This window comes from Sus scrofa, chromosome 2 (genome assembly GCF_000003025.6).
Source record: "Sus scrofa isolate TJ Tabasco breed Duroc chromosome 2, Sscrofa11.1, whole genome shotgun sequence".
NCBI classification, from domain to species: Eukaryota; Metazoa; Chordata; class Mammalia; order Artiodactyla; family Suidae; genus Sus; species Sus scrofa.
Window position 1 is genome coordinate 124,416,393 of NC_010444.4, and position 16,588 is coordinate 124,432,980.

General features: G+C 33.4%; 1 protein-coding gene and 1 long non-coding RNA gene across 5 annotated transcripts in view; one reads left to right on the forward strand and one right to left on the reverse strand.

Annotated features, from left to right (window-relative positions):
- Positions 1–16,588, forward strand: part of PRR16 (proline rich 16) — a 265,010-nt gene that overhangs the window by 217,510 nt on the left and 30,912 nt on the right. The window lies entirely within an intron of this gene.
- LOC110259454 overlaps positions 1–16,588 on the reverse strand; it is a 60,932-nt gene that overhangs the window by 28,985 nt on the left and 15,359 nt on the right. For both annotated transcript variants that reach the window (XR_002341866.1, XR_002341865.1), the window contains exon 2: positions 10,461–10,550. This is a non-coding gene — a long non-coding RNA (uncharacterized LOC110259454). The remainder of the gene's footprint in view (positions 1–10,460; positions 10,551–16,588) is intronic.

Sequence of the window (16,588 nt, forward strand, 5' to 3'; positions counted from 1 at the left end):
TCTAATATTTTCCTGTTAATTGGACCAATCAAATTTATATATATATATATATATATATATATATATATATATATATAGTATTTTCTTAGAAGTTGTCTTTTCTTTTTTCAGATAATTATATGTCCTAACTTCTATTCTTTTGATCTCTCTTAAATCTTCAATTATCATTTCTTACTCCAAGTGTGCACTGTTTTATTGTCTAATAAACTTAAGCTTCTAAATATCTTTCTGTTTTTTTTGCATTTTAAAATAAGCAGTCCTTGAATTTAGACATTCTGTTTGTGTATGTGTGTGTGTGTGTGTGTGCGCACAAGCATATGTGTGGCTTTTGATTTTGATTTTGTTATTCTCAGATTTTTTACTTCATTTTCATTTAAGTTCCTTATGGTTTACTTAGTTGCTTTACCCCTAACTTACTATTTTACCATTTATTCTTTTCTTATTTTATAACTAAAGATCTTGTGGTCATAATTTTTTTTTCTGAGTACAGATTTCACTGTGCTTTATTAGCATTGTCATAAATTTTTCTATTTCTCCCTGATTTTTAAACAATCTATAAATTTACTTTAATTTCACCTTTAAGCTAAATTTTGTGAGTATATTTCCTAACTCCTCAAAAGTTCATCTTAAAGATTATTTATAAATTCTTATTTTTTAATTTTCTATTTATCTGAAAATATGAAAGATACCCATTTCTATTTCAAATTTTAAAAATTTTGATGGTAAAGTACATGACATATATTTGTAAGGCTTTTATAAGAGCAATGCACTTTTTCCATTTGATAGACAGATTTCTCCCCCTTTCTTTTTCTCCATAGGCTTGTTGTTTGTATTATACACTTCCTGCATGCAATTTGTTTTTCCTAATATATCTACCCATTTCTGAAAAATTGAGGCTTATCCCACATTGGGACTTATCTTTGAATTCTCTTAATAGTGTCTTTAAAGAGCAGATGTGGAGTTCCCATCATGGCTCAGCAGAAACAAATCTGACTAGCATCCATGAGGATGCAGGTTTGATCCATGGCCTTGCTAAGTGGGTTAAGGACCAGCGTTACCATGAGCTCCAGAGTAGTGTAGCTGTGAGCTACCATGTAGGTTGCAGACTCGGCTAAGATCTAGCATTGCTGTGGCTGTGGTGTGGGCCAGCAGCTACAGCTCAGATTTTACCCCTAGCTTGGGAACCACCATATGCTGCAGGTGCAGTCCTAAAAAGACAAAAATAAAAAAATAATAAAAAATAATATTTTAGTCCTATTTACCATTTGTTTATGAATGTGGTTTGGTATATACCTAAGAATTCTTTGTTTAACCCAAGGCCACAAGGGTTTTAACCTGTGATTTCCTGTGAAAGATTTGTAGTTTTAGACTTTACAGTTAGATCTATAATCCATTTTAAATTGTTTTTAAATGATGCAATATATGAATTGAAGTTTGATATCCAAATGTTCCAACACTCCTGAGAAAGGATATCCTTTGCACCTTCATGGGAAACAGGTTATCCATGTGTGGGTCTATTTTTGCACTCTTTTTTTGTTTGTTTCACTGATTTATTTATTTATATTTACATAAATACTACACTGCTTTGATTACAGTAGCTTTATAATAAGTCTTGAAATAAAGTGGAGTTAGTCATCCAACTTTGTACTCTTTTTTTTTCAAAATTTTTTTAGGATATTCTAGGTCTATATGAATTTGAGGAAAAGTTTTTCAACTTCTCCAAAAATGCCTATTTTTGATTTTGATTGGAGTTGCATTGAATTTACAGGTCATTTTGGTCAGAGTTTACTTTTAAACACGAGTCTTCCAACTCACAAAAATGGTATATTATTCTATTTATTAGGTCTCTTAAAATTTGCCTCATGACTATTTCATAGTTTTTAGTCTGCAAATCCTGCACTTATTTTCTAAAATTTATACCTAAGTGCTTATGCTTTTTGAATGAATGCCTTTGTAAATGGCCTTTTTTTTTTTTGCTTTCTAGGGCTACACCTGAGGCATATGGCAGTTCCCAGGCTAAGGGTTTAAGGGTTGAATTGGAGCTACAGCTGCCAGACTACAACAAAGCCACAGCAACACAGGATCTGAGTCGTGTCTGCAACCTACTCCACAGCTCACAGCAATGCCAGAGCCTTAATCCACTGATCGAAGCCAGGGATTGAACCTGCATCTACATGAATCCTATCAGATAAGTGCTGATCCGTGAAGGAAACTCCTAAGTGAATTTTTAAAACAATCTTTATGCTTTCTGAGCAATTTTAGGTTCAGAGTAAAATTATAAGGACGGTACAGAGATTTCCCACATGTCCCACTCCCACATCTGCATAACCCTCCTTTATTATCAACACATTTGTTACAAGTGATGAACCTACATCAACATCATAATCACCCTAAGTCCATAGTTGACCTTAAGGTTCACTCTTGGTGTTGTTCATTCTATGAGTTTGGATATATGTGTACTATGTATTCATTTTTATGGTATCATACAGAGTATTTTCACTGCACCCAAAGTCTTATTATTCTTTCCTCCTCTACAACCCCTGCCAACCACTGATCTTTTTACTGTCTCCATAGTTGTCCATGCCTTTTCTAGAAGACAATATAGTTGGAATCATACAGTATGTACACCTTTCAGATTGATCTCTTGGTAATATGCATTTAAGATTCGTCCATGTCTTTTACTGTCAGTAGCTTACATATTTTTAGCAGTGGATAATATTCCACTCTCTCGTTGTACCACAGTCTATTTATCTTTTGACCTATTGAAGGACATCTTGTGGGCTTCCATGTTTTGGCAATTGTGAACAAAGCTGTTATAAAATTCCGTGTGTAGGTTGTTTTTTCTTTCTTTTTTTTTTTTTTTTTGTATATGTAAGTTTTCAACTCTGTTGGGTAAATACTAAGGAGAAAAATTGCTGGATCAAATGGTAATAGTATATTTAGTTTCATAAGAAACCACCAAATTGTCTTCCAAAGTATCTGTACCATTTTCTAATGCCCATGAACAAAGTATGAGAGTTCCCATTGCACCATAGTCACCAGCATTTGGTATCAATGTTCTGGATTTTGATTTTGGCCATTCCAAGAATTGTGTAATTGTATCCCGTTGTTTTAATTTGCATTTACCTGATGACATATGGTATGGGACATCTTTTCAAATGCTCATTTTCCATCTGTATACCTTCTCTGGTGAAGTTTTTGTAAAGGTCTTTGATCTTTTTTTTTTTTTTTTTTTTTTTGCTTTTTAGGGCCATACTCACTGAATAAGGAGGTTCCCAGGCTAGGGGTTGAATCAGAGCTACTGCCTGTGCCACTGCTGCAGCAATGCCAGATCTGAGCTGTGTCTGTGACTTACACCGCAGCTCATTGCAATGCCAGACCCTTAACCCACTGAGTGACACCAGGGATTGAACCTGCATCCTCATGGATCCTAGTTGGGTTTTCTAACCACTAAGCCACAATGGGAACTCCCTTTGGTCCTTTTTTTTTTTTTTTTCTGTCTTTTTGTCCTTTTAGGGCCACACCCATGGCATATGGAGATTCCCAGGCTAAGGGTCAAATCAGAGCTGTAGCTGCTAGAGCCACAGCAATGTCAGATCTGAGGTGTGTCTGCGAACTACACCACAGCTCGCAGAGGTGCCAGATCCTTAACCCACTGAGCGAGGCCATGGGTTGAACCTGCAACCTTATGGTTACTAGTTGGATTCATTTCCACTGTGCCATGAGGGGAACTCCTGGTCCATTTTTAAATTAAGTTATTTGTTTTCTTATGGTTGAATTTTAAGAGTTTGTGTATTTTAGAAAAGAGTCCTTTGGCAGATGTATCTTTTATAAATATTTTCACCCAATCTATGTGTTGTCTTTTCAATCTCTTGACATTGTCTTTTGTAGAGCAAAAATTTTTAATTTTAATGAGGTCTATCTTTTCAGTTATTTCTTTGATGGATTGTGTTGTTAGTGTTTTATCTCAGGAGTCATCTCTAAAATGTTTTTTTTTTGTTTGTTTTAATTTCAAATTCTAGCTGATCGGTATTGATATTTAGGAACATTATTGAAAATTATAGGCTAACTTTGTATCCTGAAAACATGGTAAACTCACGAATTAGTTGTAACAGGTTTTGTGTAGATTGTTATGAATTTTCTATCAACTTTTGCTTCATCTTTAACTACAACCAGGCTTATGTTTTCCTTTGCAATTGGTATTTTTTTATTATTTTTTATTGTGCTGTCTAGAACTTCTAATACAACATTGAACAGAGGCAGTTAAAAAGAAGACAATTAGATATAATGTTACTTGCAACTTGTTATTTGTTTGTCCTTTATCTTTTTTTGTTCATGTCGACTATTACGTTTAGAAAGACTTTGTATTTCTACTTGGCTAAGATTTTTAAAAATCATAAACGCATGTTGAATTTTGTCAAGCACTTTCCGCATCTATTGGGATATTCATATAGCTTTTCTTATTTAGTATGTGAATATGATAAATATTAATTTATTTTTGAATGTCGATTTTGCCTTAGATTCTTGGCGTGAGCCTCAATTGTTCAGATTTATCATCATTGTTAGATAATGTTGGATATGGTTTGAGATTATTTTGTTGAGAATTTGTCTCATTATAGGCCAAGAGGCCTGTAATGAAAGACAGTTATCTGGTTTTGTTATTAAGGTAAAGCTGGCTTCATGAAATGGGTTTAGAAGTGTTCCTATTTCTTCTATTTTGGATACTGTGTTGAATTAGTATTATATTTTCCTTCGATGTTTGCTCACATTCACCCATTGGCAGATGAATCAGTCAGGAAGATGTGGTACATATATGTAACAGAATATTATTTAGCCATAAAAAGAATGAAATAATGCTATTTGCAGCAACATGAGTGGGCATAGGGATTAACGTATTTTGTGAAATAAGTCAGACAAAGACAAATATCATTTGTATGTGGAATCTAAAAAAAATGATATGATAGAAATGAACTTATATAAAAAACAGAAATAGGTCCACAGGCAAAGAAAATAAATCTAGGATTACCAAAGGGGAAGGGGATGTGGTAAAAATTAGGAGCTTGGGAATTAATACGTGAATATAAATAAAATAGATAGCCAGCAAGGACCTATTGTATATCACAGGGAATTATGCTCAATATTTTGTAATAATCTATAAGGGAACAGACACTGATAAAGAATGTTTTATATATATGTGTACACACAACATTGCAAATCAACTATAATTTTTAAAAAATCAACTAATTAAAAAAAATTCACCAGGGAAACCATATGGGCCAGTTTTTCTTTGTAAACTTAGGCGTTGGCTGCTTCTCCCCGCTTGCAGCCGGTACCATGGGTAAAGCTTCTGTAGACATTCTTGATCTTCCTTGGTGACTCTCTATAGGAAAAGCAAGTTGGAGTGTTGTTGCAAGTTGTTCCCTATGTCTGCAGCCCCAGGAAGCTCACACTCTCCTGTCAACCTACACTCAGTCTTTAGGAACTTGTTAAAAAATGTTAGCTTGATCTTTTTACTGGCTTGTGTGTTATTTGGCAGCATCTGTTCCAGTTATGCAAGGCCTTGTTTCTTCCTGCAGGTATCCATCACCCTCTAAATTTCAGGATAGTTTATTTGCTCTGTGGTTTCAATTGTTTGATGATTTAAAGAAAAGTATTTTATTTTCAGTTTGTCAGATTTTCCTTGCTGTAATAGGATCCAGGTTCTTTCTAGCTCTGAACTGAATTTTTTTCACATATCTAGGCTGAAACTGGAAACTCAATAGTGTTTGCACTTAATTGAAAAATCATCAGAACACCAAAATATTTTTTGAATCACACAACTACAAAATGTATTTTATTTGGCATAAGTGTCTTAGTACAAAATATTTCTTAGAGGCATTATTTACTGATGTTTTCTGAATTAAGGAACATATCTATATTTATGTTTGTAAATATAGATATATTTACAAACATAAATATTTAAATTTTTATATATTAATTTTATATAAAATTTTATGTATAAATTTTATATAAAATTTTATATATAAATTTTATATAAAATTTAAATATAAATTTAAAATTTATAATTTTATAAATTAAATTTAAATTTAATTTAAATTTTTCAAAATTGCATAGTGGCTAATCTATGGATACTTATATATATTTTATACCTAAATACAGAAAATTAAAGTTGTACAAAGCTAGTTAGAGAATTAAAATGAAGAAAAGCAAAAAAAAGTTAACTTGAAATTAAATGAGACATTTTTTATATTAGAAATTTCATAATCTGGCTGTTACATAAATTATTTTCCAACTATGCTTGAGGAAAATTGTTGATGTTGCTTGAGCTTTAAAATATGGGTTATTCTTTTGTGGCAATTAAAATTACATTCCAAAAATAAATAAATAAAATATGGGTTATTCAGTATTCTAGAATATTATAGCCAGATGCAAGCCTTTTAATTTTTTTGTTTTTGCATTGTTGATTACTATTTATAATAAAGTACTATCAGATTTTTTGTCTGACATTTGAAGCAATAAAAACACAAAAGTCACAGCTTTCTTGCCCAATGGCAGAGTCATTTGTGAAGTTCTTATTGTGAAGAGTCTGAAGAGGCAAGATATTGCTATTTAATGTTCAATAACACTGTAATTATAACTTTATTATATTGAAAAATTATTTTCAATCAGTTTTAACCCAAGATTTGAACTTGAATGTGAATTATTACAGCTGACATGTAGAGAAATTAGGAAAGTAATGAAATAACTCAGGAATTTATAGTCTGTGTGATCATGTATTTATTTTAGGTTTGTCAACCTCTGAACTAAAATTCTCATTAAGCATTTCCTATCTTTGCATTGAAACCTGATAAGAATGCCATTGACTTCTTCTATAATACAAAATAATTAATTCCCAAGAACATATTTATGTTTTTAATTAATAAATGTATTTTCTAATAGCAAGGATAGGTAGAAAGAGCTCTGTATGGTATCACCAAAACATGTTTAAAGAAAGAAGTTGCATATGCAGTATTTCCCTTATGAATATTCTTTCCTGTGGGACATAAATTGTGGAAAAGTACCAGAGAGCATTTTCATGTTGAAATTTTCCAAGGTTAAATTTCAAATCAAATTTACTTCTATATATAGACTTTTTTTGAAAAAGATCACTGAGAAATTTTCCTATTTAACCACTCCCCCCACAACCCATGTTATAATGAAGATTAGAACATGCGAACATGTTTGAACCCAGAGAATGCATCTAAATTAACATGGTTCATAAACTGAGTCTTTTAAAAATTCATTTTGTTTGAAAATATTGGTTTACAGCAAATCATTCAACGGCATGGTTTTATTTAGCTAAATATATTGTGGGAATTTGAAACAAATCTGAAACCAATTACCTACATGGTAAAAGAGCTTCTTGGAAAAATATATTTAGCATTAACCATTTGATTTTTTTTCCAAAGTCAATAAAGATCAGATAAGGCAGATTTTTGATTCACCCTGATATATAATACAAACCTAGTTACAGACACCATAGTATTCAAGGCTACTCATCCTTTAAACTTTTCCTCATATTTGATGACACTTTGTTTATTTTAATTTTGCAACAAAAAACTGCCTCTCAGGATTTCCCATTGTGGTGCAGTGGAAATGAATCCCACTAGAATTCATGAGGATGTGGGTTTGATCCCTGGTCTCACTCAGTGGGTTGGGGATCTGGCATTGCTGTGAGCTGTTGTGTGGGTCTCAGGCGGGCTTGGATCTGGCATTGCTGTGACTATGGTGTAGGCTGGCAGCTATAGCTCTGATTCGACCCCTAGCCTGAGAACTTCCATATGCCACAGGTGCAGCCCTAAAAAGCAAATAAAAAAATAAATAAATAAAAATTGCCTCTCAAACAATAAAAGCAAGAAAATAAGTAAAATATTCTTGATTTAAATGCTCCAAATATGAATATACACACACTCTCTCTCTCTCTGATGTCAAAGGTTTTTGACAGCATTAAAAAAAAAAAAAAAAAAGCATCAGGGTGTTCCCACTGTGGCACAGTATGTTAATGATCTGGTTGTCTCTGTGGAGGTGCTTGTTCAACCCCAGGCCCGGTGCAATGGGTTAAGGATCCCATATTGCTGCGGCTGTGGCATAGGATGAACTTGATCCCTGGCCTAGGAACTTCCAAATGTTGTGGTTGTGCTGCCCCCCTGCCCCCCTCCCCCCAAAAAGAAGAATCATGTAAACGATCATTAGTAATTACTAATCTCCCTTTACCATTGGGACACTCTCTTTTTAGGGGGTGGTCGGTGGAATGCTTTAGTATCCTACATTAAAATAGACTGAGCAAGTAGATGTTCATTCATTCATTCATCCATTCAGTATACTTGTGGAATATTGATAAACATTTGCTTCCTCAGAATTTTGGGATGTTTAAATCTAGTCCTCTCTTTATTTAGGTAGTTCATGGATTTCTTCTTTATTTTCAAAATTGTTCAGTATTATGTTAGGAAGAATTGAATCTTCCTGAAGAAGCTTAGAATATTTTAATTGATTTATAAAAATTAACCCTGATCCTATTATACTGTTCTGATTATAATAGTCATATATCATTTAAGATTTTGTTGTTATAGAAATATGCTTAAGAAACTCAATTCCACTTTGGGCGTGTGAAGAACTTCCTACTCTGGGAAAAATATTAGACAAGATAAGACCCCTGTAATGAAAGTTATAAATATATTTCAGATTAGATCTGGAAACCCATGATAGGGCACAAGTGAATAGATAGCAGTGGAAATAATGTGGGGCTGATCAAAGAATGCAAACAAGATAGAATGACAGATAAATCTTGCTTCATGGCCTGTGTTCTATCTTTTCTATCTTAGATTGAAATGTTAAAAGGGACAGTGAGGTTCTATATATTTGTGCATTAGAACCATTTTTGCATCTTGCTCTATCTTTGCTCTGACTAGACTTGTTTATGATTAGATTAAATTAACTTCGTGAGATAGAAAAAAAAGAACCTAAACTTTCCTTTAAAAAATTCCTGTGGAAAGTGATACAAGTTTATGAGACTAACACTTAGCAATTTTTACATTCCTAGACTATGTTACAAGTAGGATGTAACCAACTCAACTGCCCAAGGTCATGGATATGTGATTTCTCCTATACCTCATTCAGAAGTTTAAAGGGCAGTATTTGGTTACAAGCTTCTGCATATTTGTGGGCTTTATGAATCAGTCTCACTCAAGTAGCAAAAACGCTCATTGTGCTAAAACTGTGTTCAACTCAAAGTAGTCAATGGAAAGTAGCAAGTAGAAAATGAAGGAAAAGGGAAGTAAGAAGTTTTATAATGGGTATTTATATAGTTTCTCAGAGAGAGAACTAGCAAAATGATGCTAAAAAGAATCAGATTACAAAGAAAGTCTTTTTTTTTCATTCCTAGAATGTTATAAAGATAAATGAAGATAAACTTGTGGAGAATGAAGGTGAAAATACTAAGCACCTTTATTCTTTTCTCGCAAAGAAATGAGGAAACATTGATGATTTTCAGCAGAGAAGTAATGGGATAAAAGGGCATTTATGCGTGATTTGTAGGAGGTCAGTCTGATGTGCAAGATAGATTTGGAAATGGAAACTCAGAAGGTTTTAGGAAAAATGAGTCAAATGAATCAAATGCTCTAAAAGAAGTCCAGGAGCATAGAAAATAAGAAATGACCTTTCACTGACTGTATCAGTCATTATCAGTCACTTACCTGTATAATTTCATTACAATGGTATGGTTGGAAATAAGGCCATAGACGGTTAAAAGTTCTCATGTATATTGCAAGTAATATGTTAATATCAAAGTAGGAAAAAAAAAACCAGATATGTAACTATGCCAAGAATAGAAAGAAAATGTCCCTTTTTGTTGAGGCTTGCCAGAAGGACATCAGTTTTGTTGGGATAAACTTAGAAATCTTTTTTTTTGGTATTTTTAGGGCCACACTCATGGCATATTGAGATTCCCAGGCTAGGGGTCCAACTGGAGCTCTTGCTGCCGGCCTACACCACAGCCACAGCAACACCAGATCTGAGCCGCATCTGCGACCTACACCACAGCTCACAGTAATGCCAGATCCTTAACCCACTGAGCGAGGCCAGGGATTGAACCCACAACCCCATGGTTCCTAGTTGGATTTGTTTCTGAGGCGCCATGATGGGAACTCCTAAACTTAGAAATCTTTAATTAATAATAGTATCTTAGAAAGTTAAAGGATAAAGAGTGGTAAGTATTCTATTTATCACTGTGATGATATTTTTAAAAAAATATAATATTAAAAAATCACCTTTGGAACTTTGGGTTAGAATTCAGACTAGCATGATATTGATGATAATGGTAATGGTGATAACGAAGATCTGGGGAACACTTTTGTGAAGCTACTAATACGCCAATCATGCCAAATCCTGCTATATATATTGCCTCATTTAATTCTCACACCTACCATAGGAGGTGTTGCAGGAGAATGGGGTGAGAGATCCCAGATTCTGGCCAAGTTCCTGGAACTGGCTACCGAGTAAGGATCCAGGGCTTCCTGCAGGAAAGAATTCAGGATTGAGCTATGGTAAAGTGAAAGGGAGGTTTTATTTTAGGGAAAAACACATTCTATAGACAGAATGCAGTCTAACTCAGAAGGCAAGAGCATCCCAGGCTGTAGGGATGGTTAGTTTTTAATGCGCTAGGAAATTTCAAGCACTAACAAGTGGGATTCCCTAACTCTCTTGGAGAAAGGACTAGGATTTCCAGGAAATGGGCCACTACCCACTTTTAGGCCATTTATGGTTGGCCTTGGGTGTGTCATTTATCTTGCTAATGTATAACAGTGACCGTGTAAGGAAGCTCTGGGTCTACTGAAGTTTTAATCTTTCATCATCCTGGGCCAGGTAGGTTCTAATCAGTTTTTATTTATTTATTTATTTTTAATGATTTTGCACTGCCTCCTTTCTTCCTATCTCAGCGGTATATACTACTATTATTCCCATTTAAGTATATACTCAGATATACCTTGAGGTTTGCATTTATTAACTAGAATGTTTTTGTAATAAGCTCATATTTCAGTCCTTCTGAGAAGTAAAGCTCAAGCAAAAGGCAACAAATGTTGTCTTCCTCAGCAAGGGTATACCATATCTTTAATTTTATTTATTACTAACGTTCTCCCACTGGTGATAAAATGATTAAGGACAGGATCAAATTATACAAGTTAAAACCTACTTCAGTAATCAGAGGTCATGAGGTATAGAGTAAAACTATCTTAAATGGGAATGCTATAGAAAATTGAGAATAGAATAACATACAGAGTACAGTCTAGAGATTAACTGTTGGGTTGAAATCCTGTGTCTGGAATTTCTTAGCTATGTTGATTTTTGTCAGGGCTCTATTTCTTTAACTCTTTTCTCACCTGCAAAATTAAGTTGTTGGGTAGCTCTAAGGCAGATATACATGGCATATAGCAAAGCATTTATCCTCAATAAATATTAATTATTGAATTTGTATTACTATTGTCATTATTTTTATTTTAAAACAGGCAGAAGGAGGAAAAAACAGAGGAATTTAGTCTTCATGATAATAGGCTATTGAGGGCTACATCTTTCTCTATTGGGCTAACTTCCCTTTTCTTTATTTCCTTTTATAACTTACAAGTAACCTCTATCAAAGAAAACATTCTAAATATGTGCCTTTTTCTTACAACTAGAAAAGCTGAAGGCAACTTATTAGTACCAGAAATTAATTAGCTAATTTTAGGTAAAATCGTTGAATTTCAATTTGCTCACAGTTCATTACAATTAAAAAAATCTCTCAGATGGGGAAAATTGGCCATGGGCAAGAATTGGATCCATTAGCTCTTCTCTTTGAATTGCAGTGCTTGAAAATAAGAACTTTATCACTTTAATTATTTTGTTACTTATCATCATATGAATGCTCATAAAAATCCCTTTGGTATGAATATTTTAAAAATATAAGGTCATGATATTTCTCATTTAAGATTAAATAATAAGGTAATAATTGTAGAATGATACCAGATAAACTGAGACCATAATCTTGGAAAGTTGGTGATGCCTAGCTAAATGCAAATATAAGTTTTTGATAGTTCAGAGTCTGAGAAATTTTAATGAATCATATGCACAAAATAAAAATGATATTTCTAGTTGCTGGACTGAAGTAAAAACAGTAATAGTCATATTTGTAATCATTTTTGAAGCTTTTGTCAACTGTATTAGAGTAAAAATTCACTGCTACCCTAAGATGTAATCTATAAATTGAGGAGTAATTAATATGAACTTAGAGTGTAAAACTATATTTTAATATAGCTACTTTGTTGGCAACTTCATTGTTAACATCATTAGCACATTACTCTAGCAGTAATGTGGATATTTGTAATTATGTTCTGAGGTAAGTAGTTCTTACTTGGATTCAAATTTGATGCAAAAATAATGAAATGGTTTACTGTTATTGAGAATTGTGTTAAACAAATTTTTCTATATTCTCACATCGAGGTATTTTTATTTGAATATTGATTTCATAATGAATAAAAATAGTAATAAGAGCAAATATGTACCAAGGCTTACTATTGCATGACATTCTGTGCTACATGTCTCATGTGCATTAGCTCTTTGATTTTATTATTTATCACCTTTCATCTAATATATCTCTTTAAAGAATTTAAAAAATACTTTTATTCTTTTATAGAGCATGAGTAATTATATGGAAAAATGGAAACTCTGTACTTAGTATAAACATATTTTTCTATAGTGATGTAACTTTGTCATATTTTTGATCAAATTTCCTTTCAAAGATCCTTACAGATACAAACAAAATGCAGTGATTGAGAGTTTTCCATTGATTTTTTATAGCATCATTCCTTAAAATTTCCTTTATTTCATACATTATAACTTGTAGTCCCTAATCATTTTAGAGCTACTTCAATGTCTTACCAAAACACTTAAAAAGGATTTGTATCCAAAATATAAAAAGAATTCTTAAAACTCAGCAATAAGAAAACAACAGGCCTGAAAAATCACATAGGACATGATTCCAATTATATATCATTCTCAAAAAGATAAAAATATGTATATTATAAACATTTTCAGTAGTTGACAGGGGCTCAGAGGGAGGGAATCCCACTAAGAAATGGAGAATATGATGAAAATCTAACTGTATTACCAGTCTATGAAATAATCTCTCTTCAGGGTTTAAGTATAAAGGTGCTATCTAAGTACCTTTGGATATGAATGGAATCCCTAAAACTGAAGTCAAAAGGCACTGCACATACATACTGAATGCTAGTTAATAAAACTGTTTCCCACTGAAGTACAAGTTAAATTCTGATACTACTATACATGCATAATGGAACTGAACAGTTAAGTAGATGAATGGTGGATGATAGGAGCCAGGTTTATCAGTGTTATAGTGAATTTACAGATTAGCAAGGGGAGTAGGCTAGAATGATCCATGTGGTAATGGATTGACATTGGAGATATCAATGAGAGCTCATATTTAATTATTATACACAGACAGATGGTTTCATGTATAAATAATGATAATTACATTCTTATGCCAATGCACACACATGTATTTCTTTGTACTATCATCTAAAACAGCCTAAAAGCAATGATATGGCATAGTGGTCAGACCTTGATGTCTATCAAAGGCATCAGAGTTCCTTGAAGAATGGCTGATTCTAAGGCCGGAATAGGGAATACGCGACATGATCTTGGAGCATCTCATAGTGCCAGAAAATAAGGTGGTGCTAAAACATACACGTCACATTGATACAGATCTGTCAAAGGGACAAAAGAGCCAACTAAAAGAGCTCCATGTCCAAAAGTAGAACAATGTGGGTCACAGAAAAAGTAGTATTGAATTATAATCCAAAGTATAAATAAACTTCCATGTCTCTTTATTAATATAAATAAATGTTTAAATACATAAGTGGAGGAAAAGAAGCTTATCTGCCACGCAGGATGATTCCGAATAATTTATGTAAATACAATGCCTTCAAGAAGGAGCAAAACAGGGAGTTCCCGTTGTGGTGCAGTGGTTAATGAATCCAGCCAGGAACCATAATGTTGTGGAATCAATCCCTGGCCTCGGTCAGTGGGTTAAGGATCCGGCATTGCTGTGAGCTGTGGTGTAGGTCACAGATGTGGCTCAGATCTGGTGTTGCTGTGGCTGTGGTGTAGGCCTCAGCTACAGCTCTGATTAGACCCCTAACCTGGGAACCTGCATATGCCACAGGTGTGGCCCTAGAAAAGGAAAAAAAAGAGCAAAACCACTTAAAACTTATGAAATGTAAGTAATGCACAGTAGCTTCCTTCCAAAGAGTAGAAAGCTTTTATACTAATAAAAACGGGGTAAAAAAGAGTGACCTTACAGTGGAGACATATGACAGAAAAACTTCAGCCAGATAATCAAGGTCAACATCAATAATGATAAATCATGATGGTAGTTTGTAAAACTCACGTTAATATTACTATGATATGATGAAAATTGCACTTATCTTTTGTGGTCTTTCTCTCAAAAGTCTATAACCATTGCTTAGGCATGTGAAAAATACCAGACAAATGCAAATAGTGGAGCATCCTACAAAATACCTATTCTTTCTCAAAACTGTCAAGATCATCAACAAATCAGGAAAATCTGAAACTCTCACAGCTAAAAGCAGCCTAAGAAGACATGATGACTAGCTGTAATAACATAGATCTTGGGACAGAAAAGCAGCATTTCTGGAAACCTGAAAAAACATAGCATAGTAATATGCTAGGGCTACTGTAGCAAAGTACCGCAAACTGGGTGACTTAAATAACAAAATCATATTTTCTCACAGTTCTGGAGGCTAGAAGTACAGGAGTAAAGTGCTGGCAGAGTTGGTTCCCTTCATGGGCTATGAGAGAGAATCTGTTTCTTGACTCTTCTGGTGGTTTAAAGAAACATCAACTCAATTTCTGCCTCCATATTCATGTGATTTTTTTCTGCATGTACATCTCTGTCTCCAAATTTTCCTTTTTATAAGGATACTAACCATGTCTAAAATGAATTTTAACTTGATTGTCTCATTTTAACTTGACTATCTCTGTAAAGACTCTATCTCCAAATATATTACATATATATATCCATGAAAAGAGATGGGGACAAGAAAAATTGCACTGCAGTTTTCAAGGATTTATTTAATATTGAATTTAGAGATATGGTGATATATTGAAATTCCAAGTGTTCAGATTTCTTCCATGTGTTTGATATAATTATTGCCTTTTTCTTATGGCATGGCTGTATAAACAGAATATGCATATAGTGCTGAATATTTCAACAGTATGGTAGGCTGTACATCACCCCCTCTGACGAGTGGGGTCCCTTAGGAAGGAAAAATTCAGAGAGATCATTTCCATGACTAGTGGTTTAGTAATACAACAGAAGTGGATATTTTAAGCAAAATGTTTCATGCTTTTTTTTATATGAAAAATATATACCCTCATGTATTCCTTTCCCGGAGCCAGAACCAATTACTGCCTAATTTTGAAACCACTTTCTAGAACAAAATGTAATTATTCCTCCTGGGGTTACAGGTAATAACAGCTTTACTGTATCATGTCCATTTTCCAGAGAAATCCAAGCTGGATTTAATGTGTACAAACTCTTGCTAATTGAAACTACCCACCTTTATTTTTTGAAATAATTTTTTTTTCAAGTTTAGTGTCATAGGCAATTTACTGCAAGCCCTCGGTCAAAACACTTAAATAATCTAAACCCTAATTTTGGTTTCTATACTTTCCATTATATTTGTTGTCCATTGAGTATAAAGAAAAGAAAATGTAGGAAAACAACAAAATTAAGTGCCATTAAAAATACTGCCTGTGGGAGGGATCGGGAGCTTGGGCTTATCAGACACAACCTAGAATAGATTTACAAGGAGATCCTGCTGAATAGCATTGAGAACTATGTCTAGATACTCATGTTGCAACAGAAGAAAGGGTGGGGGAAAAATGTAATTGCAATGTATACATGTAAGGATAACCTGACCCCCTTGCTGTACAGTGGGAAAATAAAAAAAAAAAAAAAAAAAAAAAGATACTGCCTGTGGGCAACTTGTGTATCAACATATGTTAGTGGGTGTTTTTTATGTACATATGTTTACAGAGGTCTGCTTAACCTTTTTGTACTTAGGCTTTTTCTTATCAGCTCCATAGGAAAGAGAAAAGCTAGAATAGAAATTCAAAAGAAGAAAATCATACACAGATTGCTTTGTCTGTTAGTGCATAGACTTATTTGGCTTGTGGAAACAGATTGACAGAAGGTTTAGAAAAGTTTATCAAAGAGAGCTTTAACAATGCACTTACTATTTGAAATGTCTACTGAACATAGCTCATTTTGTTTACGTATTCTGATTTGATCATCGTAGTTTAATAAGAAAAAACCATCAGGATAATGGTTCATTTATGTTAGTTCATTAGCTATAACTTTATACTCATAATATTTACATTTCTATTAACCTCAGAGTTATTATTCTATTAACCTCAGACTTAATGTCATTCAGTATTAATGTTTCTTAATTTTTGTTGGGAGAGAAAAAGGAATGGC